Genomic DNA, 15,396 nt, shown 5'->3' with positions numbered 1-15,396 from the left:
ATTTCCCGTGTCTGGGAAAGCGGAACTGCCATCGCCCCCGCGGCATTACCATTAGTTTCGACAAAACGGTCTAACTACAAATTTGGCCTACTCGATTCATTACGGATGTAACAGAAACCGCAGGGTCGCCGCATAATGGTACTCGCGCCATTTTACACGAGAGAGACGGAAAGGGGAAGGGGAGGACACGCGTGAGAGAAAGAGAGAGAGCGAGAGAGAGACGAAGTCGAGCATGTCTAAGTGGGTACAGCAAATTTTCGGTGAATTATTACGCCGCCGCCTCCCCGCCGGGTCCTATCGCAATTAAATTTACGGCACTCTTTAAATTCACTCGGGAACTAGCGTTTTAATTTCACGCCGCTCTCTTCCTCCCCCTCCCGCCCTGACTGAAGTTACAATTAAATCCGCGCCGTTCTTCCGATTCGCGAATTAAATTCATACATTCTAAATACGCGATTAAATTTCATGTTACACCTGCGAAGCCCCGCGCCGCGCTCTCTCTTTCTCTCTCTCCCTATCTTGTAATTTCTACTTAAACTCGTTATTAAATTCGCGTTACTTTTTTAAATTTCTTAACCAAGTTCACAACACTCTTTAACTTCCGGCCGAACTCTCGATTAAGTTTACACTGCTCTCCTGAAATTTCCAAATGAAATAAACAGCCCCCGTTCAAACAGATTTACGCTACTTTTTCAATCTCCGCGCAATCATGCGGGTGAATTTACATCCTTCGAGGGGAGTGTACCGACCTCGATCGCGACATTTCTCGCGCGAGTTACTGGCGCAGCGTGAGCCTCGCGTATTCCGCGGAACGTTTCTCTTTCCGGCAATGCGAATCGACAAGGAACTATTAATCGGGATCGGTCTGCTTACCCGCTGTTCGTGAGCCGTCACGAGACGCCGTTCGCCATAGCCACAGATATCCTCGAGTAGAACGCGGCGTCTTCAAGTATCCCTCGGGATTCCTCGCAAGACGGGAGGCACAAGATCTACATCCTCCCACGCACCACCGGCTTTCGAACACTCCAAGTTTTTGTGGAGCACACGCGGAAACACGCACCCCCTCGTACGTCTAGGTGCACCTCTTCTCGAGGTCACAGAAAAAAAAAAGGAAACCGAGATCACGCGCAAACGGAAAGGATCCCTCGATCGCGATCGGCGTAACGCGAAAAGGCGAGAGCGAGATTACGAGCGGCGGTAAACGAAGACGGAGAGAAGGAGGGACCGAAAAAACAAATCGCGCGGACGACAGAAATCCCAAGCTCAACGTTCGCGCAGCGACTGGCGCCCGACACCTCCACCCTTCCGACAACACCCCAACCACCCCCTTCGCGCGGGTCGGAGGAAAGGGGGTCAGGGAAACACGAAGAGGAACGGAGAGGACCGAGCGAGAGAACTCTCGCCACGAGAGGCGCTAGCAGCAGGGTGCAAAGGACAGGGAGTAGGGATTGGCTGGCCGGATCGTATGGTAGATCGTACGGTTCGAGAACACCGCGGGGGTGTACGGCGGTGCCCCGTCCACCCCTATCTCGAGGGCGCCCTTTCCCGCCGCGCCCTCCGCCCGCCACCCTCCCGGCAACGAGGGTATTTCCCGCGGCGGCCCGAGGGGAGAGAATTACAAAGCGCACGCGCGCAGCCCTAGATTTCGTCTCGCCTCCTGATTTTTCGTAATAAAAACGTTTGTCTTGCCGAGTAGCGTGGCTCACATATCGCCGGCGCGGCGTGCAACGCGCGCTATACGCGCGGCGCGTGTCCCTCTCCTCTCGCCCTTCGCCCTTCCCGCCCTTACATATACACGGTAGAAACGGAAGCCAAGCGTGGATCCGGGAGGTGTGGACCCGCGCGCGACGACGGCAGTCGAGAAGGAACAAGAATCGATGGCAGAGGGTGACAAATCGCGCACGTCAGAAAGTTGGCCGAATGTTAAAGGGGTGTGGCTAATTCTTAAGTACGCGCCTAGAGCGGAATTTCCTGCCACTCGTGAGAGAAGGATGTCTCGACGTTTGTCTTCTGCCACGTGGCGAGAAGAAGGTCGAGTTGATTTAGGGACGGCTCGGGTGACGGTACCTATTATGTCCGTTAATAGCGTCGCGATTTCTTAGTATTTACTCGTTTTTTTTTTTTTTTAATAATGATCAAGCGCAATGAGCGAGAAAAATCTCCACCTGCCTCACCTCCAAGAAAAGTCCCTTTTATAAAATCTCTAAGTTCGACACGCTAAATTTAAGTCGCAGCCTTTGACTGGCTTGAGAATAAAAATTTCATTAACGCTGTGTGAGAGAGACACTCGAATTAAATTCAGACGATTGGGGGGGGAAAGAAAGGGTTGTCGAACATCGTCGCTTCAAACGAACGAGGTTATACTTTGACATCGGACACTACTTCCCGCCTTCTCCCGGCGAGGCGACTTGATTATATAATTTAACCTGTAATTTATCCGGCGTGGATATCCGTTGGAACATCTAGAGTTTGCGGTCCAAACTACTTCGCGAAACCCACTTTAACACGCTGCACTCACGATGCAACGTTCCGCACATAATGATAAGCGTCAAAATTACCGCCGGTGCCGCAATGCGGCCGCGTAAGAAATAGCCGGAGAGTAATTTGCAGTCGGCGTGGCAGCTGGCCGAATTATGAAAGCGCGATCCCCTCCGCTCGCTGAAGGTATAATATTTCGAAAAAATACATATATATATTCGCCATCCGTCACGCATCAATCACGCGTTTTCCTTTTTGACGCGAGATTGATGCGTAAAATAAACAAGAAGGAGTATTCCGCTTAAGCCAAATAAGCTATTTCTATGCAGATAGAAATCCCCGCCTTATCCGAGTTGCAGCAACTTATTTTTAACATGAAATTAAAAGTGCACGAATCTCCTACGATCCCGTCGCACAAGACGGTTTTCCGAAAAAAGCGGCTGCGAGCGACAAACGAGGAGGGCATTTCTGTCTTATGCATGGTATCTACATCACTGAATATTCTGATCGTCCTCGGAGGAGGGAATCTGCTCCCGAAGGACAAAGCAGGCAACTGGAAAGTTATATAGAAGCCGGTAATAACGAACCCAGAACGTGCTTCAATTGCAGGCGCACTATTTTCATATTTATCCCTTCCGCCGTAACGATACCTCGTAACTAAGGAGCTCGTCTTTGTCGTCAATTAGTAGGACTCGAAACGCAAGAAAAGATGAATTGCACAGTTTCTTAACGATACCGAAAGAAGACGGGTCATTACGAGTATCGCCGTGCATAATGGTATATTGATAAGAATTATTCTTTAAAGTGTTCGCGATTGTGAGAAAGAGGCTCTAATAAGGATCCTCCGAGGGTTCGGCAACAATTAAAAGATTAAAACAGTTTACTGCTACGAATCCGTCTTTGTTAAATAATTTTGCGATTTAAAAAAGTATCTATATTAGGAAGATTTAGTTAAGCTAGAAGTGACGAAAAATTTGACCGATGTAGGAAATTTATCTCATTAAAAAAAAGAAAAAAAAAAAGAAAAAAGAAAACCGAAAGGAAACCTTACATTCTTCTCTCGGACACCTCGTTACTGCGAAAATGAAACCTTGCACACAAATCGCGATTTCGCGCACAATAGACACATGAAATCCATTCAAATTTGAATGAAAATTAAAAACAGTTGCAGAAAAACGGACGCGAAAAACACGCTCGATTTATAAATTACAGTATACAACGCGGTTTAATAAAATTCGCAGTCTCTGTTTTTTAGGTTGACCAGAGGCCGCACGGACTGAGCAATTATTTTTTTTTTTTTTTTTTTTTAACTCGCCAACGGACCATTAAGCAAACGCGCCTTGTTTCCAATTTATTTTTAAGCAATTTCCCAACCGGTGATTATTGTTCGGCGAATTAAAAGTTAGTTCGCGTAACTATGTTTGCCATTAAAAAAATTTTTACGCTTCCGCTCCTAGTACTCGTAAAGAAATTTATAAACTTGTCGATACAAATTCGTTTAAAATTTTTTTTCATTGCAAAATAAGCTTTCCTTTATTAAAAACACCCCGGATTTACTGTACACCGCGTGCGTATATATGTATCTAAAAAGATATAAGTCGTGGAAATTTATTCGATTAACATCTCGCAAAATTATTAATTTCAGAAACGAAAACGTAAAAGGCTTGTATTATTTAAAATCGAATATTTTATCTAATATTATATAATACGCTAAATAATCGCTATTTTCTCGAAACGAAATATTATCGTTTCTATCACGTGTTCAATCTTTTAATAATTAAGCTCAACTACAACATGATCTCTCTAAAACTTAAGTCAACTTGCGGTACAGTTATCGAAGAAAATCGAGCCACTGAAATCGAAAGAGGAGAATATGAAAAAGAAACGAAAAAGAAAAAAAAAAGAAACGACGTACAAATGCGCTCTTAATATTAACCCCTTCGAGCGCGCAGTAGCTATAAGTTTTGCATGTTCTTCTGAACCACCGAGGGAATTTTCTTACCGGAAAACCTCACCAAAAACATACAAAAGTTGGTTATCACTTGCTAAAAAATGTATATTTATAGATCGCTAGATAAGCAATGCTTTCTTTTTTGTACAGAAATATTTTTACGCACACAAATTTAAAAGGCAGAAAGAGAAAAAAATTGTTTAATCTTTAAAATATAAAAAAGTATTATCAGAATAAAAAGAAGAGAAAATAACGATAAGAAATTTTAATTTCCTTTCTTCTTTAAGGTCGGAGAAATACGTGCTTAAAATAAGCTTCAAAATATTAATAGAATCGAGCCACAAAAAATATATATGTAATAATGACCAACTTTGCGACTAATGGTTTAAAAGAAATGCAAGACTATCGAGTTACTTAAGAAATTAAGCATTACGTTGTGAACAAAATTTATTAACGACGACGCCTTTATTGTCCTCTTTTTTTTTTTTTTCTTTTTTCAAACAAACATAATCGAATTATCGCGTCCCTTTGACATCGGAGAGACAGCGGAGCCGTAGAATATTGAATTAAAAATGTAAACAACGGGGGTTTGATGCAAGTTCCCAAACAGAATTGTGTCCACCCTGTATGCATGGGGGGTGGCGGCGGAAGCGGTGTATAAAGTCGACTTTCGTTCCGGTTCCGTAAACCGCGAGTATATCCCCAGGACTTTTCCTTTATAATCGCGTTGGCTTTGCCCGCCGAGAGGACCTTCGCACCACGGAAAAGTCCACAAGCTACTTCCCGATTTACGCGAAACACGGGGAACAATTTTTGTAGGAAAAAATCCGGCCATTTATTTTACGCAAAGTTCCTACCTTTTTTTTTTTTGGCACGTAGTTTGCCGGAAAATTCCCAACATTCTGCACGAGTGGCGCAATAACGTATAAACAAAGCTTAAAAAAGCGTGAGCGTATTATGCCAATGTCATCCTTTAAAAGGATATAATGCCGCTTAATACGTCGTTCGAAACGATGAAATTTTTAAGAGTAGGTGCGGCGCAACATTAAGCGTCGTACTATCAATTTTTAAGAAGCGCTTTCGAGAACGTTAATTTCACTTAAACGTACCGGTTCGCGCGTGTACCGATCCGACAGAAGGTACGGCTACATTTTAAGAGGTACGCGTAAACGCGAAATAGGGAAGAGAAGAATAGGAAGATTCTTTATCCCGGCAAAAAGGGTCGAGTTCCTTGATCCCGGCGTCCGAGGGCTTCCTCGCTCGCGCCAACAAAGACCTATTTATATGTTGCCGGCAAATAAATGTATGATTATAACACAATGTACTGTATCGAATACGATGTTAGAGATTATCGTAAGAACGATGGATTTCGCGAGTGAGACGAGCTCGTGTACCGCTTTCATAAAACGCCATAAAACGCGCGTGAGAAACGGGATTTATTTCGAAAGAAGATAAGGCGCCCAAACAAATTACGATCACGGCGTACTAAAGAAAAAAAAAAAAAAACCCTGTTAATTGCAATAGAATTTTTTTTCTTTCTTTTTTCTTTTACGACGAAACCTGAGAAGTTGAGTGTTTTTTTTTCTTACATAAAAGTAATGTCTTTCTAAAGCGCCGCGCAACGTTCGCGAATTTTTTAACGTAATTATCCGACTTTTTAGGAGAAAATATTTCGTAGCCGTTCCGTAGCGCTATTTCAACTTATCTTCGCGAAGCGACCTCAGCAAGATCATATCACTTACGAGGGAGTTATTTCCAGACTACAGTATAAACCGGGCACCTTGTATAAAACGGCCGCCGCGGGACAACGGATTCATCGTCGTTAAATTAAGCGACCGTCGCCGAGATCTCTCGCGCGGTGACTTTTCTTGGGGCGGCTCTTTCATTTTTATTTATACACACCCACCCGACTTTTCTGTTAAATGGCCCAGACGAGTTCCAATTGAAATTTTAAACAGACCCAGATAGGATATCGCTCACCTGCTCAATGCGCCCACTTTAATCGGGCCGAAGTGTTAAAGTTTCAAGCGGCGGCTCGAGCCGCATCGCGTCATTACGTATATATAAATGGCGCGGAAAACGCGATAAATCGAGATCGTCGCGGATTCAGTTTTCATCGGCTGGCCGTCGTTGTCCCCCCCGGAAGCGTAGCGTAAGAACGAATACGAGCGTTACACGGGCGAACTTCCGGTCGCCTCAAGTTCCGCGCCGCGCTAGAATGAAGTGGCAATTAGGCGCACACGAACGCGACACTTGTTTTACAAACTTCGTTAAGCGTTGTGAATTCGCGCACGAATTCACGCCCAGCGGGTTGTATCGCTTAGGGCGAATGCGCCGGGCTTGCTCTTCGTCATTTCATATCCAAATTGCATACATTGTACAAACAAAATCTTGTTTAAACGTATCTAGGCGGCAATTAGTCGTCGCTAATGTTATTCAACGTGGTTATGTGGTTCCGATGGAACGTAATTATTTCTGCAACATTTTAAGCCGGCAGGATATCTTCCGGATAACATATTTTTAATCGAATAATAATTTTTTTTATTGTTTTTTTTTTAGACGTTACAAAGTTACGAACGTATTTACGCGATAACTCGTTATCTAAATGTATCAAAAAGGTATTCTGTGAGGTACGTAACCCGGCAAAAAAATAAATCGCTGAACGAGCGCGTAAAAAACGATTCGCTTTTGCAACCATAATCTAAACGGTGCCCTGTATTAACTGCGTGTTAAATATTGCCGGCAATCACAGAGGCAGTTCCGCGACAAAGAGGCGCATCCTCCGACAAAGAGTATCCAAGCACAATTAGTTAATCGGCACTATTATCTAATAACAAGGAATATTCATTTCGCAAGCAGCAACGTCCATTCACCTAGATCCCTTTTGAGCCCCCCCGACGATTCTCAATTACCTACCATCGGGAAAGTTTATTTAACAATGCATGTACGAGCAGCACGGCATGATTTTCGAGTGCGTTCTCGTGCCAACATCAGTTGTAGCGAGCTTGTAGGGCCATTGGCATAATTATTAACAGCGCGAATGAGGGCGGGGGAAATTATCCCGTTAATTCCGCGATCTAAACACGTGCTTAAAATCGCGCGATCCGTCGGAGATGCGAAAAAAATACATCCGGGAACTCTTTCTCTCGCGCGTCCGCCCGGTCACGGCGTCCTTGACTTCAATTTTACTTTTACCGCGAGCACACTTTATTTCAGCCGCTTTTTGAGCGCCAGACAAGTTTTCCCCGCTGCCGTTTAAGTGTTAAATTGAATTTGCCCGAACGGTGGGTAAACATCGTCGACGCAAAAATTCTTTCTCTCGCCGCTCCCGACGGGGAGAAGCAACAAATCGCGCGGGGGAGCTCGTCGACACTAATTTCCCCGAGATTCACCGCACTGGGATTCCCGATAACCCGAAGGTCGATTCCACTTTCCGAGACTCCCTCTTTCTACGTGACAAAAAGTCTGCTCGACGCCCGTCGTCGTCGTCGACGGCAACGCCGACGTCGCCGCGATCATCGTGTCCGCCCCGAACGACGACGGGGGTGGAGAGTGACCAAAGTAAATCCCAAGAATTCGGTATCACATACGGATCACATTCCTCGATCGAACGGAAGGCGAAGGGGGAGGACATTGTAACGAATTCGCGACGAGAGCACGACGGCGAATAAATTTATAGACGCGAGATCTTAGCCCGTTAAATACGACGAACGCTCCTTCGGTTTCTGACTCCCCGAATGGAAATTGAGCCTAACCTTTAATTAACTAGCCAATTCGCCGTTAAAAAAAAAAATAAAAAGATAAATCTCGTAGCTGTCTAGCAAAACAGAACTGAGCCAGAAATTTAACGTATAAGGCTCGATCTACAATTACTGTAGTAAGCTTTAAGCCGTAAAAAAGTTATTAATTATATTAGATAATTTTCTTGAAATTTCTAATACGACTCTTAACGAAAGATAAAGTGTAAAAAAAAAAAAAATTAATAATAAAGGTGAGAAGACTTTAAAAGAATTTCGGAAAAATTGGGTAAATGTTAGCGCGCTATTTTGACATTATCTCCCCTTTTCACGTTGCTATCGCGATTATCTTGGATCTCGTAACGATCTCGCGATCTTGTCTGCACGAGAATGGAGATTTAAAGAGTAAATGGGGAAAATCAAAAGGATAGAACGGTATTTAATTTCGAGAACGTTACGAAACGCGATCAACTGATTGTCAGACGGCAGTCTACGGGTGACTGCGTTTGCGCGCGTAACACATGTGCGTATGACTCGCGATATTCTGTCCGCGAATTATCCGGGTGCGACGAAATCGCGCGGAAATCCAACGAGAGATACGTTACATTACGTGCCAGTTAAACGCGATAATATCCAATTACTACAAATAACTAATCTAACGTGGAAAAAAAAAATCGAAGCCGTACTATTAAATGCGTATTTGATTTCAAAACGCACTATACCAAAGTGCGAATAATTTGACTAATATACAATATCGCAGATTATTTGTACTATAATTTACCGCGGAAATTGCGCCGATTATCACTATAATATTTGGCGACTAAATTCGCAAATTGACTACAAACTCGGCAATAATTACTCGCCCGGTAATTCGAAACGATATTCGCGCCGATCGAAGAAGTCGCCAGCCGTTTCCGCCGATCGCGAAATCGCATCAAGTAAATATCCATAAATATGCATATATAATATCCGCCCGGCGCGAATCAAGTGCGATGCCGCGGTAATTTGATTTGGTCGCCGCGCGAGTATTGCGCGCTATCGGATTTCCATTTTAAAATACCGAAAGTCGAGTGTTTCGACCGTGTAACGGTATCGCAATTCGCATCGTGGGCGGTAACGATAATCGTCGAGGGGGAGGAAGTCACGATTCGCGGCCGTGCAGTAAAGCTGAATCCTCATCTTTTTCCACTTTAAATCCGAGCGCGGCGGTACACTACAGTGTCGTTACGCGAAACGTTTGCGTTACATTTACAGAAAGAAATGGGCTCCGCAAGTGCAATAATTTTCGTTATTTCAACCTGAATTCGCGATCCCCGAAGAAAAGAAAAAGAGTATCGTAAAAAGCTTTCGTTAGGTTTGCGAAATACAGTCCCAATTATTTTTTTTTTTTTATTAGTTTTTTATTTTTTGAAAAATTGGAATGAGAAATTGAAATGCATCGCGGACGAAGGCAGAGGTTTCCCTTTTACGTTCGATTGCGAGGGATCCGAGAACTCAATCTGGAACAAACGTTCCATTACGGGAATGACCGTGACAGCCGGTGGACATGACAAAGCTACACGGCGACGTACACACGTATCATCTAGTAACGTAGGTCCATCCGCGCATTTATAGCCCATAATCCCGACGCTACACAGCACGTAAGACGAAACATCGCCTAATCTCGCGTCCCAGCGTCGTGCGGAGTACGGTGGACCGAGATCTAAATTGAAGATCAGTCTTCGCTGTTGGAGCGATCGTCGGTCAGTCCTTAATCGAAAACGCGAAGACGAAATGGAGGGCGGATTAAGTGAATAAACAGAGAAATAATGTGTCAGCACGCGAAGCGAACACACCGGGATCTCGTTAACGTCAATTGAATTCGACTCGCGCGACGATTAACGTGATTGCCAATAATATAAGAAAAAAATACACGTATGTATATACCGCGCCGGCCGGATTGCCGATGACCGATTCTTCCCCGTTTTCTCGTCCCCCCCGTCTCTGCCGCCTAGGATTACGTACGCCGCTTACATCGCTTTACACGCGAATATTCAGCCCAATCACGTTTGAAACGTGCTCAAGATTATTTTAAAGTTTACCAGAACTTTGTAAATATAGTATCATAAACAAATCGCGAATTGAATTTACGTAGAAAATTAATTTCAAAGAAATCTTTAATTTTTACCTTTATACAACGTCTTACGATTTTGCCTCGAAAAACTTCGATTTTGCAAGCACGCTTTGCGCGAACAGAAGTCCGTAGTTGTTCGTAAATTGTCTTTTAAGATCCCGGAGATTTTTTTAAAACGAATATTCGAACTTCGCACGTAAGACCTTTCGCAGGCGTGCGAGTGTCGTGAGACGCAGCTTGGAGTATCACGGGTTGATACGGATGCTGCGCGGCGACGAAATTTACGAGAGCTCGCACGCGAGAACGTGGGTGCATAAGAAACAGATTAACGTTCTCGTGGATTAAGAGTCGTTACCGAGGCTGGCGGCCGAAAGCGAGCTTATGAGAATGCGCTAACATTCACGAGCTTCTTCGTGGATGTGGGTTAAAACCTGCTGGCTTGAGAGAAAGAAGGAAAATGGATACGCGCACGCGGCCCGGAATAAACGCTTCTACGGGCATGAAAGTGTAAACAGAAGTAAAAACACGGTGAGTGGAACGGATGGAAATGGGAATTCTAATTACGAAAACGACCGTGTCAGCTGGAGAACGTAACGAAGCTGACCCACCTCGACAATGAAAGGTCAGCACACGCGGCTAGACTTATCCCGCCGGCTACACAAAGATCAGAGGCTGAAGAACCCTTTTACTGATTTTAGCCCTTTTAACTGATTCTACCGCGGACGCTCAAAATGTCATAAAACGTAATATTTTGTATTGCCCACCCGTTATTTTTAATTCATGTTATAAAAGCAGATTAATACGTCGTTTTTAATAATTACAAAAATAAAACCCGCCCGAATTAATTAAGGTTTAAATGTCTATGTTGAGATTTAGATGTCGCAAATAGTATGTTCAATTCAAATCAATTCAAATATCAAATTCAGAACTGAACTCACCGGTTCGATGCGCAGCAACGGAGATAATAAACTGCTATACTGTAACAAAAAAAAAAAATAACATTAGAGAAACATTTAAAGCATTGTTCACTGTTAAAAAAAAAGTTTTTACTCGTCATTAATTTATTAATTAGTCAAACGATAAAAAGTTAAATTATCAAAAGTGCTTCTCTGCTAAGTATTAAGTTTCTTATTATTTTCAAAAAATAAATCCTTACTCCATGGTTGCTCCGTTGAAGCATGACACCTCCAAAGTCTCCTCCTCCTCTCAGAATATCGGGGATGACGTTACTTCCTTCTGTGGTCACTCGTGAAAAAATGTGTTCGAATAATGAATCAGAATCGCACGATGTTATACGACTCTTCTGAACGGCTGTCGAACCTGCTGCAGTTCGTGTATTCAGCAATATCGATGATCGATAATCTCTTTCACGTGCATATCACTTTCACTTCAATCTTCCACCTAAACAGAAAAAGAAAAAAAGCATTGTTAGAAACATCTTTTTAGAAACGTACTCGGGAGAGAATTATTTTACATTATAAAATTACGTGATACATTATACAATAAGAATCTGCAGAAGGAATATATTAACTCTACGTTGTTACGTTAAAAGTAATTACAAGTACTTTGTGCGAAGTACTTGCTTCAGAAATACTCCCCACGTAAACATCTTTGACCACAGAACTTAAATTGCGTTAAACGAAGTCTTCGCATATCAGATATAATTACTTTTCGCGTGCTGCGTACTACATGCTCAATTGCCGGTGAACAAATACGCAGCTTCGCTACTACGTGGTTGACCACCGAAGGCAAATACCGTCGTGATGATGTCGCAACGCGCGTACACCCAAACATACGCCGCGCACAGACCTTTGTTTGTGCATCTCTCCACAATAGCTATTCTGAAGTGTTCGAAATATTATGTAAGAACGTACGTCCGTAATTCATCGTTTTAGCGCTCATTTTCTGTAACATCAAAGTCTTTGCGAAAATGAACAGTACGCCGAATACATATAAAATGTGCATAATTAAATATAAACTATTTTGTTTTAAATTCGTTTCGTTAAGTGAAAAATTAAAAGTTTCGTAGTAATTACAAGTACAATCTCTGAACTTTTTAAATATGTTTTGTATGCTACTTGGTTCGAGATTAAGACACTAGAAATTCTCTCTGCATTATTCGGTCTATGAAAATTTTCCTGAATTGATGTTATGATGATACTCGCGAAATCGATCGCGTTGTGACGTTCCCTTAAATATCTAATTACAGGAGTAGGTGCCTTGGCACGTAGATAAAGCCAGTAGGACGTAGCAGAGTAAATGACAGAATAGCCAGCAGTACGTATATTAAGCCCGGAGGTATATATGGTAATCTTATACGACTAAAACCTTCAACGTAGAGAGAACGAGATCAAATAGTGTCCTCTTATTCAACTAGTATTCTATTTTCGTTAATTTTTGCGTTAATTATCTTTGTTCCGTGTTAATTACATTAATATAAAATAATGAATTTTTAACAGAAAAAATACATAATAATTGTAATAATAAGAATATTTCCCGGCCAAACCTTTTGCTTTTTAACTCGTTTCACATACATAGTCGAAGTTATTAATAAATGTTTCATATAATTAATTAACAGGGAAAAATACAATTAACTTCCATGGCAGTTAATATTTAGAAAGTAACGACATTTATAAATTTAATAGCAGAAAATTTAAATCTCAAAAACTTTTTCTGAGAGGTTTTCCGCAGGTCATGGAAATAAATTCTTTTTATTACGCTGTTCGTTTTTCCTATTCTTCTCGCAATAAAACTATCAGCAACAAATTAAACTCCATCATTAAAACTGCATCAAGTAATCTGAAAATGTAGACGAGTGTCTGAAAAGTAATGTTCGCAAAAAGGGCAGGTGTTATTTAACATGCATAATTTCGAATAAAATTTTTATTTCTATGCAGTTCACTGGGGACTCATCAAACCTTGTAAAAAAAAAAAAAGCTCGACATTTTTGTATTATTTTATCTCTATGTAAATCGTCATACACCGGGGGCTTTATCGAAAGCAAAATTTTTTTGCCGAACAAATTATGCAAATTCCTGCAGAAAACTATTATTTGTACTATTTGTAAAAACAAGCGTAAAAAAGGAAAACGTTCTTATACTTACTTAAGCTAATTGCTGAGTGCGTTTCGCCGTTTCTGCTTCATCACGTCGACGATCCGAGGAACAGCTTTCCTCCGGTCACCCGGGTCCTTCAGATCCTCGGGGGTCACTCGGATCCTCCAGGTCGCCCAGGTCGTTCAGATCATCCAGGTTATCCATGTCGTCCAGGTCCTTCAGAGCTGCTCGAATTCTCCGAGTTCTCCAGATGTCTCAGATTCTTCAGGTCTCTTCGAGTCTGCAAAATTAACATTTATTTAATAAGTCTGTATTAGACTACATTATACAAGACGAGACGACACGTACGAGTCTTACGAAATCTCAAATTAGTCTAGTCACCGTTGCGAAATATTTGATTTGTTCGACATCGTTCGGCATTGTTCGTTATGCGTTCGTTTAATGTTAAATTCACGTCATACCTTGGTAACGTCCATCGGTGATTTTTCTCGTACCCCTTCCCCCTCCCCGCGCTTCCTCCGTAAGAGTCGCCGAATTAATTCGGTATTTTCCAAGCCATCACGGCGTAATCGGGTATGCCTTCATGTTCTGAGCTCACGATCGCAAATGCCGACTGTAAAATGATGTCGAATCAGTGATTGTGAGTTATCTTTTTCGAGAAAGCCACCGAGAAGATACGCACCGGCGGGAAATGGGACGCTCCGATGGCAGTGCTTCTCTTCCTCGAGAAACTCACGTTTCATCTCGACCGCTTTCGAGCTCGCGCTAGATTGCTTACAGTTTCCAAGTTCCCATCCACGACGAAGTCGTCTTAGGATAGACCCAGTGGAGAAGAAGAAAAGGTCCAGCCGCCACAACTTGACGAAGATCTTGCGAGAAGCCGCGAGCAGCGAATGAGCACAAAATGGCTGGCAGCTATGTGCGATCGGCGCGCGAACGTACTTGTGCCGCCAGTTGCACCTTCATCTATCTTCGCACATCTGCGCGCGTCTTCGCAAGCACTCGATGATACGGCGAAGTATCGACAGTCGAACCATTCACAGTGTGCAGCATAAAGCGGCAAGCTTACACCGAATTATTTTATGCGATATTGAAATACTGTTCGAGACTTTTAACGAACGAGCATAGAAAAATGTATCACCAAACGCATCTTATTCAACCACTTGAGTGCAGTCCGGTGCGGTGAGGGGGAGACTCTAGCGCGCCGACCAATCACAGCGCTCCCTCGATCGCCTGTCGCTACCGCTGCTGCAACGTCGCTGCAAGCGGCCTGTTGCACAGTTGGGCCAGTACGCCGGCGACGTAAGGAGTGTATCGGTTCTCGAGACGAATAAGTGTCGACGTCGGGGACACCGAAACGAACAATCATTTCTTAGTTCCGTGTCATTTCATTCATCGTTCTGCGCTTTATTTTGTGCCTCGGAAAAGGACTTCGAAACGACAAGGATACGTAGCGAGTGCAGCACGGAGCGTGCGATCTGACATTAGCCGCGTCGCCCGCGACAAGCATCACCGACCCGCTTTACACGCCATCTCCTTCAGCGGCGTTCAGCGAGTTCCGGCAGATCGCCATTGTCAGAGCGCGAGATCTGCACCTCGCGCGTCTTCTCCGTCGCGGCCGTCGAGATTCTCAACCAGTTTCGTGCAAGGGATCTTCGAGGAACTCAAGGAGGACGAAGTGCGCGGGGAACATTCGCATCGCGGCCCGTCTCGTTCGTCGCGGCCGCCGAAATTCTTAATCAGTTTCGTGCAAGAGATCTTCGTGGAGCTCGAGGGGGACGAAGTGCGCGGGGAACATTCGCATCACGACCTACCTCATTCGTCGCGGCCGCCGAGATTCTCAACCAGTTTCGTGCAAGGGATCTTCTAGGAGCTCGAGGAGGACGAAGTGCGCGGGGAACATTCGCATCGCGACCCGTTTCGTTCGTCGCTTGATGACACGGCGTTCATTCCGTCTACTAGAAGTGTCCGAAAAATTGAGAGACGACTCGTGGACCTCGCTTTAGTCAGTTTCTTGTGTCGGGTTCGCGGATTATAATACGGGAGTGCGTGGACTATTTC

The 15,396-nt window shown here is 43.6% G+C and overlaps 1 protein-coding gene across 2 annotated transcripts in view; it reads right to left on the bottom strand.

Annotated features, from left to right (window-relative positions):
* Positions 1-14,439, bottom strand: part of LOC139111651 (leucine-rich repeat-containing protein 24) — a 111,581-nt gene extending 97,142 nt beyond the window's left edge. The window contains exons 1-5 of one of the 2 annotated variants that reach the window (XM_070672097.1): positions 14,018-14,439; positions 13,797-13,948; positions 13,384-13,615; positions 11,436-11,680; positions 11,218-11,256 (exon numbers count right to left, since the gene is read on the bottom strand). The gene's annotated coding sequence lies outside the window, so the exon portion shown is untranslated. Of the gene's footprint in view, positions 1-873; positions 1,316-11,217; positions 11,257-11,435; positions 11,681-13,383; positions 13,616-13,796; positions 13,949-14,017 lie in introns of those variants that run through there. The other variant, XM_070672098.1, reaches the window with a different exon arrangement.
* Positions 14,440-15,396: the final 957 nt, after the last annotated feature.

Source organism: Cardiocondyla obscurior, linkage group LG24 (genome assembly GCF_019399895.1).
Source record: "Cardiocondyla obscurior isolate alpha-2009 linkage group LG24, Cobs3.1, whole genome shotgun sequence".
In the NCBI taxonomy this organism is placed as follows: Eukaryota; Metazoa; Arthropoda; class Insecta; order Hymenoptera; family Formicidae; genus Cardiocondyla; species Cardiocondyla obscurior.
The sequence above is the reverse complement of the archived record's forward strand: the minus strand, read 5'-3'. Positions and strand labels throughout refer to the sequence as shown.